The sequence below is a fragment of the Canis lupus genome, chromosome 35 (genome assembly GCF_011100685.1).
Source record: "Canis lupus familiaris isolate Mischka breed German Shepherd chromosome 35, alternate assembly UU_Cfam_GSD_1.0, whole genome shotgun sequence".
Lineage (NCBI taxonomy): Eukaryota > Metazoa > Chordata > Mammalia > Carnivora > Canidae > Canis > Canis lupus.
In genome coordinates, this window is record NC_049256.1 from 3,193,496 (window position 1) to 3,206,729 (window position 13,234).

Genomic DNA, 13,234 nt, shown 5'->3' on the forward strand with positions numbered 1-13,234 from the left:
TAGCTGGAACTCATCACCACCAAGCTGCCCAATCAATGTGCAGAGGGGTTTTTCTACTGATTCTATTTCTGGAACAATTAATGCCTTTTTGCCTGACTCCACACTCTCCTCCTCTCAGTTCACTCTAAATGCTGCCGATGGGCTTTCTGCTCCTCCCCGTTCAACAAACAGCCGCATCTTCTGATGCAGTGACAGCCGTGTCCCGAGACACGATGGTGAAGGTCAGAGTGAACGGATTTGGCCATATCGAGCGCCTGGTCACCAGGGCTGCTTTTATTTATTTATTTATTTATTTATTTATTTATTTATTTATTTATTTATTTATTTTAGGGCTGTTTTTAACTCTGACAAAGTGGATGTTGTCCCCATCAATGACCCCTTCATTGACCTCAACTACATGGTGTACATGTTCCAGTATGATTCCACCCATGGCAAATTCTACGGCACTGTCAAGACTGAGAACGCGAATCTTGTCAATGCAAAGTCCATCTCATCTTCCAGGAGCAAGATCCCACCAACATCAAATGGGGTGATGCTGGTGCTGAGTATGTTGTAGAGTCCACTGGGGTCTTCTCCACCATGGAGAAGGCTGGGGCTCACTTGAAGAGCACGGCCAAGAGGGTCATACCCCCATGTTTGTGATGGGCGTGAACCATGAGGAGTATGACAACTCCTTCAAGATTGTCAGCAATGCCTCCTACTCTACCAACTGCTTGGCCACTCTAGCCAAGGTCATCCATGACAACTTTGGCATTGTGGAGGGCCTCATGACCACCATCCATGCCATCACTGCCACCCTGAAGACCGTGGATGGCCCCTCTGGCCCTCTGGGAAGCTGTGGTGTGACGGCCAAGGGGCTGCCCAGAACATCATCCCTGCTTCCACTGGCACTGCCAAGGCTGTGGGCAAGGTCACCCCTGAGCTGAACAGGAAGCTCACTAGCATGGCCTTCCATGTCCCCACCACCAATGTGTCAGTCATGGATCAGAACTGCCGCCTGGAGAAAGCTGCCAAATACGACGACATCAAGAAGGTGGTGAAGCAGGCATCAGAGGGCCTCTTCAAGGGCATCCTGGGCTGGACCAGGTCGTCTTCTGTGACTTCATCAGTGACACCCACTCTTCCACCTTTGACGTTGGGGCTTGGCATTGCCCTCAATGACCGCTTCTTTTCAAAGAATTCCCTTCACAGCAAATGAAGTGGGTCAGTGAGCTAGTCCTCATGGAATTCACTGGTCTCACCATGTTCTCGGCTATCCTAAAGCAGCTGGCTTATGAGAAAAGTAAAATGGCTTTTGGAAGACTCAGTTACCAGGCTAGTTGGGTAGCAATACCTCGCAGGGCTGGGGACAGGTTTTCTAGAAGGCTGTATATGCTCTGAATTAGTGTCCAATATATGGTACTATTTCTTCCACAGCCAGTATTGATGGATCCAGGAATTAAGAGGTGGAAATGGGAGTATCATGGCTCACTATTGCATCTGGAGACTCACCGGCAAAATTTTTGCTTCCTGTTCCTGTGCCCTTATGCCCTCCTGGCCTAGAGATCTTAATTACAGAGGAAGAAATGCTTCCACTAGGAAACACAACAATGATCCCATTGAACTGGAAGTTAAGATTGCCACTCAGCCACTGTGAGTTTCTTATTCCTCTGTTTCAACAGGAAAAGAAAGTAGTCACTGCTGGCTGGGGTGACTGATCCTAGCTAACACAGATTCTGATGTTTGTCTTCAGCCACTGGGTAAAAAACAGTGCCATTTACCACAGGAGGTGCAAGTCAAGAAGTAGGAATAGAATTAAGAATTCTGTCTTGAATGGATAAAGAAGCTGTGGTCTATATATACAATGGAATATTCCTCAGCCATTAGAAATGACAAATACCCACCATTTGCTTTGACGTGGATGGAACTGGAGGGTATTATGCCGAGTGAAATAAGTCAATCAGAGAAGGACAAACATTATATGGTCTCATTCATTTGGGGAGTATAAAAAATAGTGAAAGGGAATAAAGGGGAAAGGAGAAAAAATGGGTGGGAAATATCAGAAAGGGAGACAGAACATAAAGACTCCTAACTCTGGGAAACGAACTAGGGGTGGTGGAAGGGGAGGTGGGTGGGGGGTGGGGGAGACTGGGTGACGGGCACTGAAGTGGGCAGTTGACGAATGAGCACTGGGTGTTATTCTATATGTTGGCAAATTGAACACCAATAAAAAATAAATTTATTATAAAAAAAAGAATTCTGTCTTGAACATGTTACAACTCAGAATAAATATCAAGTATGGATCTGTGTTTGGAATCCACGGAGGAGATCAAGCTTCTAGACACAGTTTTGCTCATCATCGACCTACAGATTATTTTGAAAGTCATGGGACTAGGTGGGATCACATAAAGAGAGAAAGATAGTAAGGAGGATCCTGGACTAAGTCCTAGGACTCCAACATTCTGAGATTGAGGAAAGAAGGAGAAGGAGCCAGGGAACGATAAAGAAATAGCAGGTAGCATTGTAGAAAGGAAATGAAAGAAGTGTGGGATGTAGAAGTCGAAGGGGGAAAGAGTTTTAGAAAGCAAAAGTGTCGCTCAAAGATGGATTCAGACGAAGAAAGAGAAGTGATCGGTGACTGGAGGACGAATTGGAGAACATTGCAAACCTTGACAGGTCAGGCCCAGCAGAATTGTGGGGAGCAGAAGACGAATTAGAGTCTATCAGTTATTTCTCTCTGCGTAACACATCATCACAAATTGATCAGCTTAAAACAATGCACATTTATTATCTCACAGTTTCCATGGGCCACGAGTCTGGGCACAGGCTGGTTGGGTTTTCTGCCCAGAGTCTCCCCAAGCGGCAATCAGGTGTCAGCCAGAGCTGTAGTCTCATTCAGAGCTTGGCTCCTCTCCCAAGCTCAGTGTGTGTAGGCAGATTTATATTCCTTGCAGATTGTAGGTCTGAGGCTCAGCTCCTAGAGGCTTCCCACTGTCCCCTACCAAGTTGCCTGCTTCACAGCATGGACTTTGCTTCCTCTAGGCCAGCACAAGATTCTGACTTTGAATCTCCGACGTCAGGAGAGGCCCAGTCCTCCTTTTACAGACTGCTTTTATTGGCCCAGACCTACGCTGGATAACCTTACCTTTTAATTAATTCAAAATCAATTGAGTAGTGGTCCAATCACCAGAGTGAAATCCCACCATATTCACAGGCCCACCTACACTCACAGGAAGGGACAATGAGGGTGTGTGCACAGAGGGGTTGGAATTTTGTGAGGCCATATCAGAACTCCATCTAGGACAAAGGATTGAGAGGTTTGGAAAACACTGAGTTGATATACTGATGGCACAACTGCTATTGGTTACACATCTAGTCCATCCAAGCACCTAACATTCTTTATTGCTGATCCCTAGAACAATCCTATGAGGCTGTTATTATTAGTCCTATTTTACAAATGAGGAAATTGGAATTCAGAGGAGTTGATGACTTCCTAAGGTCATGCTACTATAAGAGCCGTGGGTTCAAATTAGATCCATCCTCCACCATGGTTCCCTTGTACGGCATTGCTTTATTGAAGGCAGTTATTAATAAGGATTAAATGAAGTAAGTCTATGGCCAGGGCTCTTTAGGAATACGGTCACTCTTTATAAGTGACATGTAAGATTCTCCAAGTTCAAGCTTTGACCTCAATTTTGCTCCATCCTCCTTCTTTGGTGCCCTCTTCATCCTTCGTGGCTGTACCTCTCCATTCTCCAACCCTTGCCACATCTCTGGGATCAGCCTCTCTTTGTCACCTCTCCGTTAGCATAAGCCCTTCTCTCTTACACATGGGTTACTGTGACAGTCATAAAGGTCTCCCTGGTCTCCAGGTCCTTTAAAATCCAGCTGGGGACACCCAGGTGGCTCAGTGGTTGAGTGTCTGCCTTTGGCCCAGGTTGTGACCCCAGGGTCCTGGGATCAAGTCTCACATTAGGCTCCCTACAGGGAGCCTGCTTCTCCCTCTGCCTGTGTCTCTGCCTCTCTCTCTGTGTCTCTCCTGAATAAATAAATAAAATCTTTAAAATCCAGCTGGACCAAAGAATCTTCTCTGAATACCATTTGGATTCGCTTTCCGTCCTATCCAACATGCTTGCCCTGCCTGTCTCCAGGGCTGCCACTCCTTCCTGCCTGGCTGTTCTGGGATATGTTTTATGCCTCAACCACCCACAGCCTTTGACCAGGAACTGTTCCAGAACCTGAATAGAATTGCCCAAACTAAGGGGAGTTAAATCATTGTGGAGCACTAGAGGCAGAATCTATAAATCCTCGCTTAAGCTCCCGGGGCTGATGTAAATCTAGATCTGGGGCCTCTGCTCCACCACCACCCCCAATCATGGCTCCATTCTGAGACTGCATTGAGAGTGTCCATAGCTATTTGCTCTTCTTCCCCACGAAGTCCCTTTACTTGAACCAGCTCAAGGGGGAATAAGCACCTACACCAGCTCCCCCAACACCCAGAAAGAGAACTATGCTTAATTGTTAGTTCAAAACTAAGCCTCTCTTGATAGGGCGAGGGGAAATGGGAAGGTATCGTTTAGTCGTTACAGAGGTTCAGTATGGGAATAGAAAAAAAGTCCTGGAGATGGATGGTAGTAATGGTTTCACAACACTGTGAAAGTGCTTAATGCACTGAACTGTACTTTTAAAAATAGTTAAAATGATAATTGTTATGTTATGTATATTTTACCACAGTTTATAAACAAACAAAAAATAAGCTTTCATCCTTGCCTTCTGCATCCTTTCTCAACCAGCCCTTCCTGTCCTGTGCCATCCCTTACCACTTGCTCACAGTAGCCCTTTTGTCCATAGCTTCCCCTCTAAACTTATGGGCCTCCAAGCCTTGTCTTCTCTCTTCCATCCACCTTGAAGCCAGACAGATTCTACTCTGATTACTAACCTATTCTTTAAGGCTCAGTCTAAGACATTTATTCCATGACACCCTCTTAAACTGTTCCACCTTGAAAAGTGACTTTCTTTTATTTAGAATTATCTTAGCTTTCATGCAGAGCCTCTTTTACAGTCACACACTCACTCCTGTCTTACCATGGATCTGCAGTTCCAGAGAATACATAAAAATGCAAGCTTGCTACAGGCAAGGATTTATTCCCAAATAATCCACCAGTATCCACTCATTGAAGGTTTGCATATGGCTCACTCTGGGGAAACCCAGAGAACATGACAATGGTCTCAGCACTCAAGAAACTTTCTTTTAAATATCTTATTTACTTATTTGAGAGAGAGAGAAAAAAAAGAGAGCATGAGCAGGGTGAGTAGCCGACAGAGAAGCAGACTCCCCATTGTGCAGGGAGCCCAATGTAGGGCTCAATCCCAGGACCCTGGGATCATGACTTGAGCCAAAGGCAGACCTAACTGACTGAGCCACCCAGGCGCCCCTCAAGGAACTTCTTAATAAAATTATCGTGGTACAATATATAAAACAAATTTTACCCTTTTAGTCATTTTTAAGTGTCCATTCCTGTGGCATTAAGTAATTCACCACCATCTGGCTCCAGAACTTATTCATCTTCCCAAACTGAAACTCTATACCTATCAAGCAATAATTCTGCATCCCTTCTTCCTCATTTTGTTTTCTCTCTATGAGTCTGACTACTCTAGGTACCTTATATAAGTGGAGTCCTACAATACTTGTCCTTTTGTGACTGGTTCACTTCATTTAGCATAGTTTCCTCAAAGTTCATCCATGTTGTAGCATGTGTCAGAATTTCCCCTCTTTTAAAGGACAAATAATGTTCCATTGTATGGAGATATATTTCATTTTCCATTCATGCACCAGTGGACATTGGAGTCTTTCTACTTTTTCCTATTGTGAGTAATGCTGCTACAAATATGTACAACTACCTGTTACAGTCTCTGCTTTCCATTCTTAGAAGTAGAATTTCTGGATCATATGTTAATATTATGATTAGTTTTTTGAGGTCAAGAATCCCCTAAGTACCCAAGGAAGGCAGACCAGCATGTATGAAACGATTTAAGACTAAATAGCAAAAAAAGCTTTGTAATTGGCCCCAGAATCTGGTAGCCATGACTCTACTACCAGGGGTGACCTTGAGCACATTCCTTAAACATGAACCCATTAGTACAAGTGCAGTCTATATAGAATATTCTTTTTTCTATTCCAAGATGTGCATTGCCCTCACATTTCGGCATCTCTAAAATCAACTTATATTGTATTATATAATATATATATTTGGTGTTATATTTGGGGGTGTGCCATATTTCAATAGTAGCATTTTTTTCTTTTAGTGGGACATCAAAGAACAGTGCATTCTTCTTACAAATGGTGGAAGCTTAGGCTCCAAATATAGCACTAGGTAGATGGAAACAGATAATAGACTAAGCATGAATAGCTTTCATTTTCCTTCACTAAGTTGTACAGTCATGACTATATAAATGTAATCCAAGGTCAAAAAAAGACAGATCATGAAGAGTTTAACCCACTAGGGAAGATTTCTTGGAGGAGAAAAGATTTGTGCTGACCATTAAGGATGGATAAACTAAGGATAGAGTGGAAAGCATTTTGTAGAGGAAAGCCAAGCAGATTAAAGGCAAGCAGACAAGAACGATTCAATACTAATTAAGGGTAAGTAGAAGAAAGGAATATTTTCATGGGTGTTGGCCTATTCAAATTTCCGAAGTGAAACACATGAAATAAGTCAGACAGAAAAAGGCAAATACTGTATGATCTCTCTTATATGTAGAATCTAAAAAAAAAAAAAAAAAAAAAAAAAAAAACCAAAATAATAAAACGAAAATGAGCTCATCGTTACCAAGACTAGATTGGTGACCATAAGAGGTGACAGGTGGAGGTGGGTGAAATGGATGAAGGGAATCAGCAGTTACAAACTTCCATTTGTAAAATAAGTAAGTCATCGGATGTAATGTACAGAAGGGGAACTATAATTAATAATACTGTATTACACATTTGAAAGTTGCTAAGAGAGTCCATTTATTTTTTTTTTTCCTTTTTTTTTTTTTTTATTGGTGTTCAATTTACTAACATACAGAATAACACCCAGTGCCCGTCACCCATTCACTCCCACCCCCCGCCCTCCTCCCCTTCTACCACCCCTAGTTCGTTTCCCAGAGTTAGCAGTCTTTATGTTCTGTCTCCCTTTCTGATATTTCCCACACATTTCTTCTCCCTTCCCTTATTGGCAACTGTATATGATGGCAGACATCAGCTAGACTTTTGTGACCATCATTTCACAATAAAACAAAATTTATTTTCTTTCTCTTTTTTTTAGAGAGCGAGAAAGGGAGAAAGAAAATATTTTTTTAGGGATCCCTGGGTGGCGCAGCGGTTTGGCGCCTGCCTTTGGCCCAGGGCGCGATCCTGGAGACCCAGGATCGAATCCCACATCGGGCTCCCGGTGCATGGAGCCTGCTTCTCCCTCTACCTATGTCTCTGCCTCTCTCTCTCTCTCTCTCTCTGTGACTATCATAAATAAATAAAAGTTAAAAAAAAAAAAGAAAATATTTTTTATACATTTATTTTTTATTGGTGTTCAATTTGCCAACATATAGAATAACACCCAGTGCTCATCCCCTCAAGTGCCCCCCCTCAGTGCCCGTCACCCAGTCACCCCCACCCCCCGCCCACCTCTCCTTCCACCACCCCTAGTTCATTTCCCAGAGTTAGGAGTCTTCCATGTTCTGTCTCCCTTTCTGATATTTCTCACTTATTTTTTCTCCTTTCCCCTTTATTCCCTTTCGCTATTATTTATATTCCCCAAATGAATGAGACCATATAATGTTTGTCCTTCTCCGATTGACTTACTTCACTCAGCATAATACCCTCCAGTTCCATCCACGTCGAAGCAAATGGTGGGTATTTGTTGTTTCTAATGGCTGAGGAATATTCCATTGCATACATAAACCACATCTTCTTTATCCATTCATCGAGAAAGAAAATCTTAAGCAGACTCCATGCTCAGCCCAAAGCCTGATGGGCTGCTTGATCTCACAATCCTGCAATCATGACCCAAGTGAGATCAAGAGTCAGGCACTTAACCAACTGAGCCACCCAGGTGCCCCAACAAAATTTTTGGGAAAAAAAACGAAATCAGCAGTAAACAAACAAACAATTCAATTAGAAAATAGCAAAAAACTTGAACAGACTTTTCATCAAAGAAATATATATGTATATAGATGACAAATAAGTACATTCGAGAAGTTTTTCAACATTATTACTCATTAGGGAAATGCAAACTAAAACCACAAGATATTGGAGATAATACTAAACATTAATTAGAACAGCTAAAATTTAAAAATAATGAAAATACCAAATGCTGGCAAGGAGGTGGAGATACTGGATCTCTCATACTCTTCTGGTGGAGACGTAGAAGGGTGAAGCCTCTCTGAAAAACAGCTTTTCAGTTTCTTATATAATAAAACATACACTTACCATAGAGGGCAGCAACTGCCCTCATCTGCATTTATCCCAGCACAATGAAAACATGTCCACAACAAACCTGCACACAAATGTTCACACCAACTTTATTTGTGATAACCAAACCTGGAAACAACCCAATGTCTTTGGAAGCATGAATGTCTAGACTTAAGTACATCTGTACACTGGGACACCATTCAACAATACAAAGGAATGAGCAATTAATACACACAACAGCTTGGATGAGTCACATAGGCTTTATGCTGAATGAAAAAAAGCCAATCTTAGATTACATTTGCTGATGATGTACTATATGTTGGCTAATTGAATTTAAATTTAAAAAATTTTTAAAAAGAAGTTTACATTACATACTGCATGACTCCATTTATATAACCCTAAGGAGATGACAAACGTATAGAGATATAAAGAAAAGTGATTTATAGGGAACAGAGATGGGGACAGTATGCAGGTGTGACTGTAAAGAGGTAAGGTGAGAGGGTTGCTTCATGGGTTGCTTATGACAGTGGTTACACAAATCTATACATGAGATAAAAATGCGTAGACTTATATGCACACACACACACAAACATACCTAAACGAATACAGGTAAAAACTTGTGACATTTGCTTAAGATCTCATATAATGCCTATTTCCTGGCTTTTTTAAAAAAGATTTTATTTATTTATTCATGAGAGACACAGATAGAGGCAGAGACATAGACAGAGGGAGAAGCAGGCTCCATGCAGGGAGCCCGATGCAGGACTCGGTCCTGGGACCCCAGGATCATGCCCTGAGCCAAAGGCAGACACTCAACTGCTGAGCCACCCAGGGATCCCAATTTCCTGGTTTTGTTACCACACTATAGTCATGCAAGGTGTTTCTATTGAAGGCAGTACTAGGACCCTCTGTATGATTTTTGTAACTTTCTGTGGGGCTATAATTATTTCAAAATAAAATTTTCTTTTTTTAAGATTTAATTTCTAAGTAATGTCTACACTCAATTTGGGGCTCAAACTCACAACTCTGAGGTCAAGAGTCTCATGCTCTACCCAACAGAGCCATTAGGCATCCCGAAAATGAAACTTTCTGAAAGAAAATCTAGAAGCTAACTGCTAGATAATCAAGAATCTATAAAGTATACCAAGATCCTTTGAGTCAAAGGCTATCTCATGGAGAAGCAATACCTTCTCAGGATGCCTGGGTGGCTCAGCAGTTGGGCATCTGTCTTGGGCTCAGGGCAGAATCTTGGAGTCTTGGAATCGAGTCCTGCATCGAGTCTTGGGCTCCCTGCATGGGGCTTGCTTCTCCCTCTGCCTATGTCTCTGCCTCTCTGTGTCTCTCATGAATAAATAAAATCTTAAAAAAAAGAAGAAGAAGTGATATCTTCTCTGAAACTTCAGAGAAAAGATTACTCTTTGTGTGAGCTCCATCAACTTCTGGTGATGCAATGCCTTCATTCAGTGGTCCAAGTTCTTCCTACTGGAAGTAGGAATTTCCTACCTACCAATCCTAGTCATTGGCAATTGGCCTTGGGAGCCTGAAAGAAGAGAAAGGCAGGACCTGGAGGTGTGTGGATGGGGAGTGGCTGTGTAAGTGCATGTTCTTGTCTATGTGTGTATGTGTTCACGCATGAATAGGTGGAGGTCATGGGAGAGGGAGTTTCTGAGAAAGAAGTTATCAGTTACTTATTCCTTCAGAGTTGGCTCCAAGTACATAGTGGTTGGACTGATCCAAGATTGCGAGTTCAGTCCCTTGGGACTGACTTAGTTTTGTTCCAAAACCATGAATGTTCTCTCAACCCCCTGGATCCAAAGGGGCCTGGAAATAGAATTACAGTCGATCCATACTAGTCCATAGATAACCCGCAGCGTAGGTGCGTGTGATCTACTATCACAGGGTAACATTCCTGGTGAGATGGAAAATTGCACTTCTGAGTCCTATAGCACCAGACTTGAATTCTGGCCTTAACATTCACTAGGCGTGGGACCAGGAGCGCTTGATTTAACTTCTCTGAGCCAGAGCATTATACTAGTTAAAATCAGTTCATACTTTTTTTTGGCACTTTCTATGTGTAAGGCACTACACAAAGCACTCACCTACCTCATAACTTTCCTGAATGATTTAAGAGAGGTTATAAATCTTAAATTGCCTGATGGAATACACATATCAAGAAAACAATTGATAAAGTCTGCACTTAAATATTATCTCTATTATTATAGTAACCAAGATGAGAAGGGAACACATTTCTCCCATGGTGCCATCTCTGAAAATAGATTTTCAAATGTTGGTTTTTAAACAGTGAAACAAGTCTAACTAGCTGCTAATCATTAAGTGTGCTCTGCACTGGACATTAGTCAGGGTCCCTGAAAACTCCAGCACAAAGAATTTATGTGTGTGCTGGCGCACGACTTGAAGTTGGATTTCTCCTTAAGATACTCAAAAGAGTAGGTCGTTCCTTCAGTGTTAGCAACTTAGAAAACACAGAGCTGTTTCATTTCATCTAATTATGCAATGATGCATCAGCCAAAGTAAATACAAAGAATATAGTCAAGCAAAAATGCAAGGAGCATCAATGAGATGTAGACTCGAAACAAGTTAAATTACTTAAGTAAGGGTTTGGCTGAATTGTGAAGTAAAATGCCAAGTAAGATCTGATGCTGATGCATGATCTATAACACAGGAGAAGGGCTGATTTGGAGGAATTTTGTTAATTTAGGATATTAATCCTCCTCGGACTTGGCAAATATGAATCCAGGGTATGTTGACTTCTGCATGCTAATGTTTTGTCCTTGCTTTTAGCCTGAGGATGGGGGTGCGGTGCCTTCAAACCTTGAGGGTGGTGGTGTGTTGGTGAAGGTGATGGTTATGGTGATGGTGGTGGTGATGGTTATGGTGATGGTGGTGGTAGTGGTGATGGTGATGATAATAGTGTTGGTGACAGTGGTGAGATGGTTGTAGGTATACATGTGTGTGTGTGGGGGGGTATTGTTATAACCAACACCTTAGATTGAGAAAACTACATCCTTAACTCTCATTAAAAAGGGTCCCAATAGACAACTACAAAATAGCAGCTTAAACAGATGAAATCCAGAGAATTCCAAAAAGGTCTTCTTCAAATATTCTATCCCTTCCTTTACCTCTTTCATCTTCTTCCCTGGAGCTCAATGAAATCTTCGGATTTCTGAGTTTAATTTTATGTTATAGTTTTTATGAAATCCAACATATGTTTTCAAAGGCCATTTGCAGCTACCTTGGCTTGGGCTTGACTGTTTCTCTATCTGGAGGGAAATAAGATAAATGCATAATTACATAAGGACCCCCATTTTCCACTTTGTCCCATGTCACTTTATGCTGTGGAGGTACAGACATGGGTTTTTTGGGAGAACATTTGAAATCAAATACATCTGTTTGAATTCATTTTGCACATAGAAGTTCCAAGCCCTAAGTAAAATGGAAAAACTAATTTTTTCGTGGTTTTCAAAGCAAGTAAAATGGCCCAAATCACTTCTAATTCTTAATCCCTAGTGTGATCGCTAGGTTGTTGATGATCCACGAGAGTTTTTTCCAAATAAGTTACTTCCACAATTTGGGCTCTTATTCCTCTTCCTCAGCTTTTCCTTCAACATAGTTGTTGAGTCTCAAATGTCTAGATACCCCTTAAATCTCTGGTTTCAACTAACCCTATTGGCAAGTACCTGCCTACCAGTTTGCTTTTTAAGTTACATTTTAGACTCTTTAAACCAAAGAGAAACATCTGGAAAGCTGACAAGTTTTAGAAATTCATTGAGAGGAAAAAAAAGAATTCATTGAGAAGTCTAAAAAATAATTCAAATGAGCTTTATTCCTAAGCTGAGGTTTAATTAACCAATGTTAATTCTCAAAAAAAAAAAAATTCCGATATTCCAAAGTGCAAGTACACTGAGGTTTACATATCAAATGCTTAAAAGAAACATTGAACTACAACTGCTTTTCTATATCCACTTTTAGGAAGGACGAAATAAACAAAAAACAGAGAAAATTAGTAATTTCTGGGATTTTGTAAGGGAAACTAGCAAGAAAAAAAAATACCTTTCCAGGGAATTTTCGAGGATTCATATAGGATAAACCCAATCTCTTGTACCTTTTACTCTTCAATTCACAGGGCTTTATAAAGGGAGCTGCTATTCAGAACAAGAATCCCAAAAATCTTCAAACATGAAAACAAAAGTCTACTGCTATGTAGCAAATCAATCTTCATTGATTCATCTAATATATGACTCTTGAATGGCTCCTATGTCCCTGGCCATATTTGAAGGAGAAGACCTTCTTTGTGAGGCTGGTTCTGCATACTGCTAGGTTCTTGTCTGCTCTGAGGTCTCACCTGAGATGATTACTGGATAGCTCTACTTTGATCCTGCAAACTCAGGCTATTTTAAGTTGAAATCGTTACCTCCTAAAATACCCCCTTCTTTTTTTGTCTTGCAAGTAACCAGAATGCATTAACGGTAAATTAAGAAAAACACGTTATCATAAGGATAAAGAAGAAACCTTGTAAAATCAAGGACAAGAAGTATAGTCAAGCCCCATGAGGGACAAGAGTCAGGAAATCGAAAGCATCTAAAACCAGGGCAGTCCTTCTGCCCTTTTCCATTTGTCTCTCTGCCAACCCATAGTTCTCTTGTCCCGGCTTCTTCCCTTAATTTTCTCTCTCCCTTTCTCTTTCTTTTTGTCTCTCTCTTCCATCTTTCTCTGTTTCTCAACACCAAAGAATAGCTGCTCCTCCATTCCTAAAATTTCATGTTCTCCCAGTTCAAGTTCTAACCA

The 13,234-nt window shown here is 41.4% G+C and overlaps 1 pseudogene; it reads left to right on the forward strand.

Annotated features, from left to right (window-relative positions):
* Window positions 1-212: 212 nt before the first annotated feature.
* On the forward strand, window positions 213-1,198 carry LOC119877887 (annotated as a pseudogene).
* The last annotated feature ends 12,036 nt before the right edge of the window (window positions 1,199-13,234 follow it).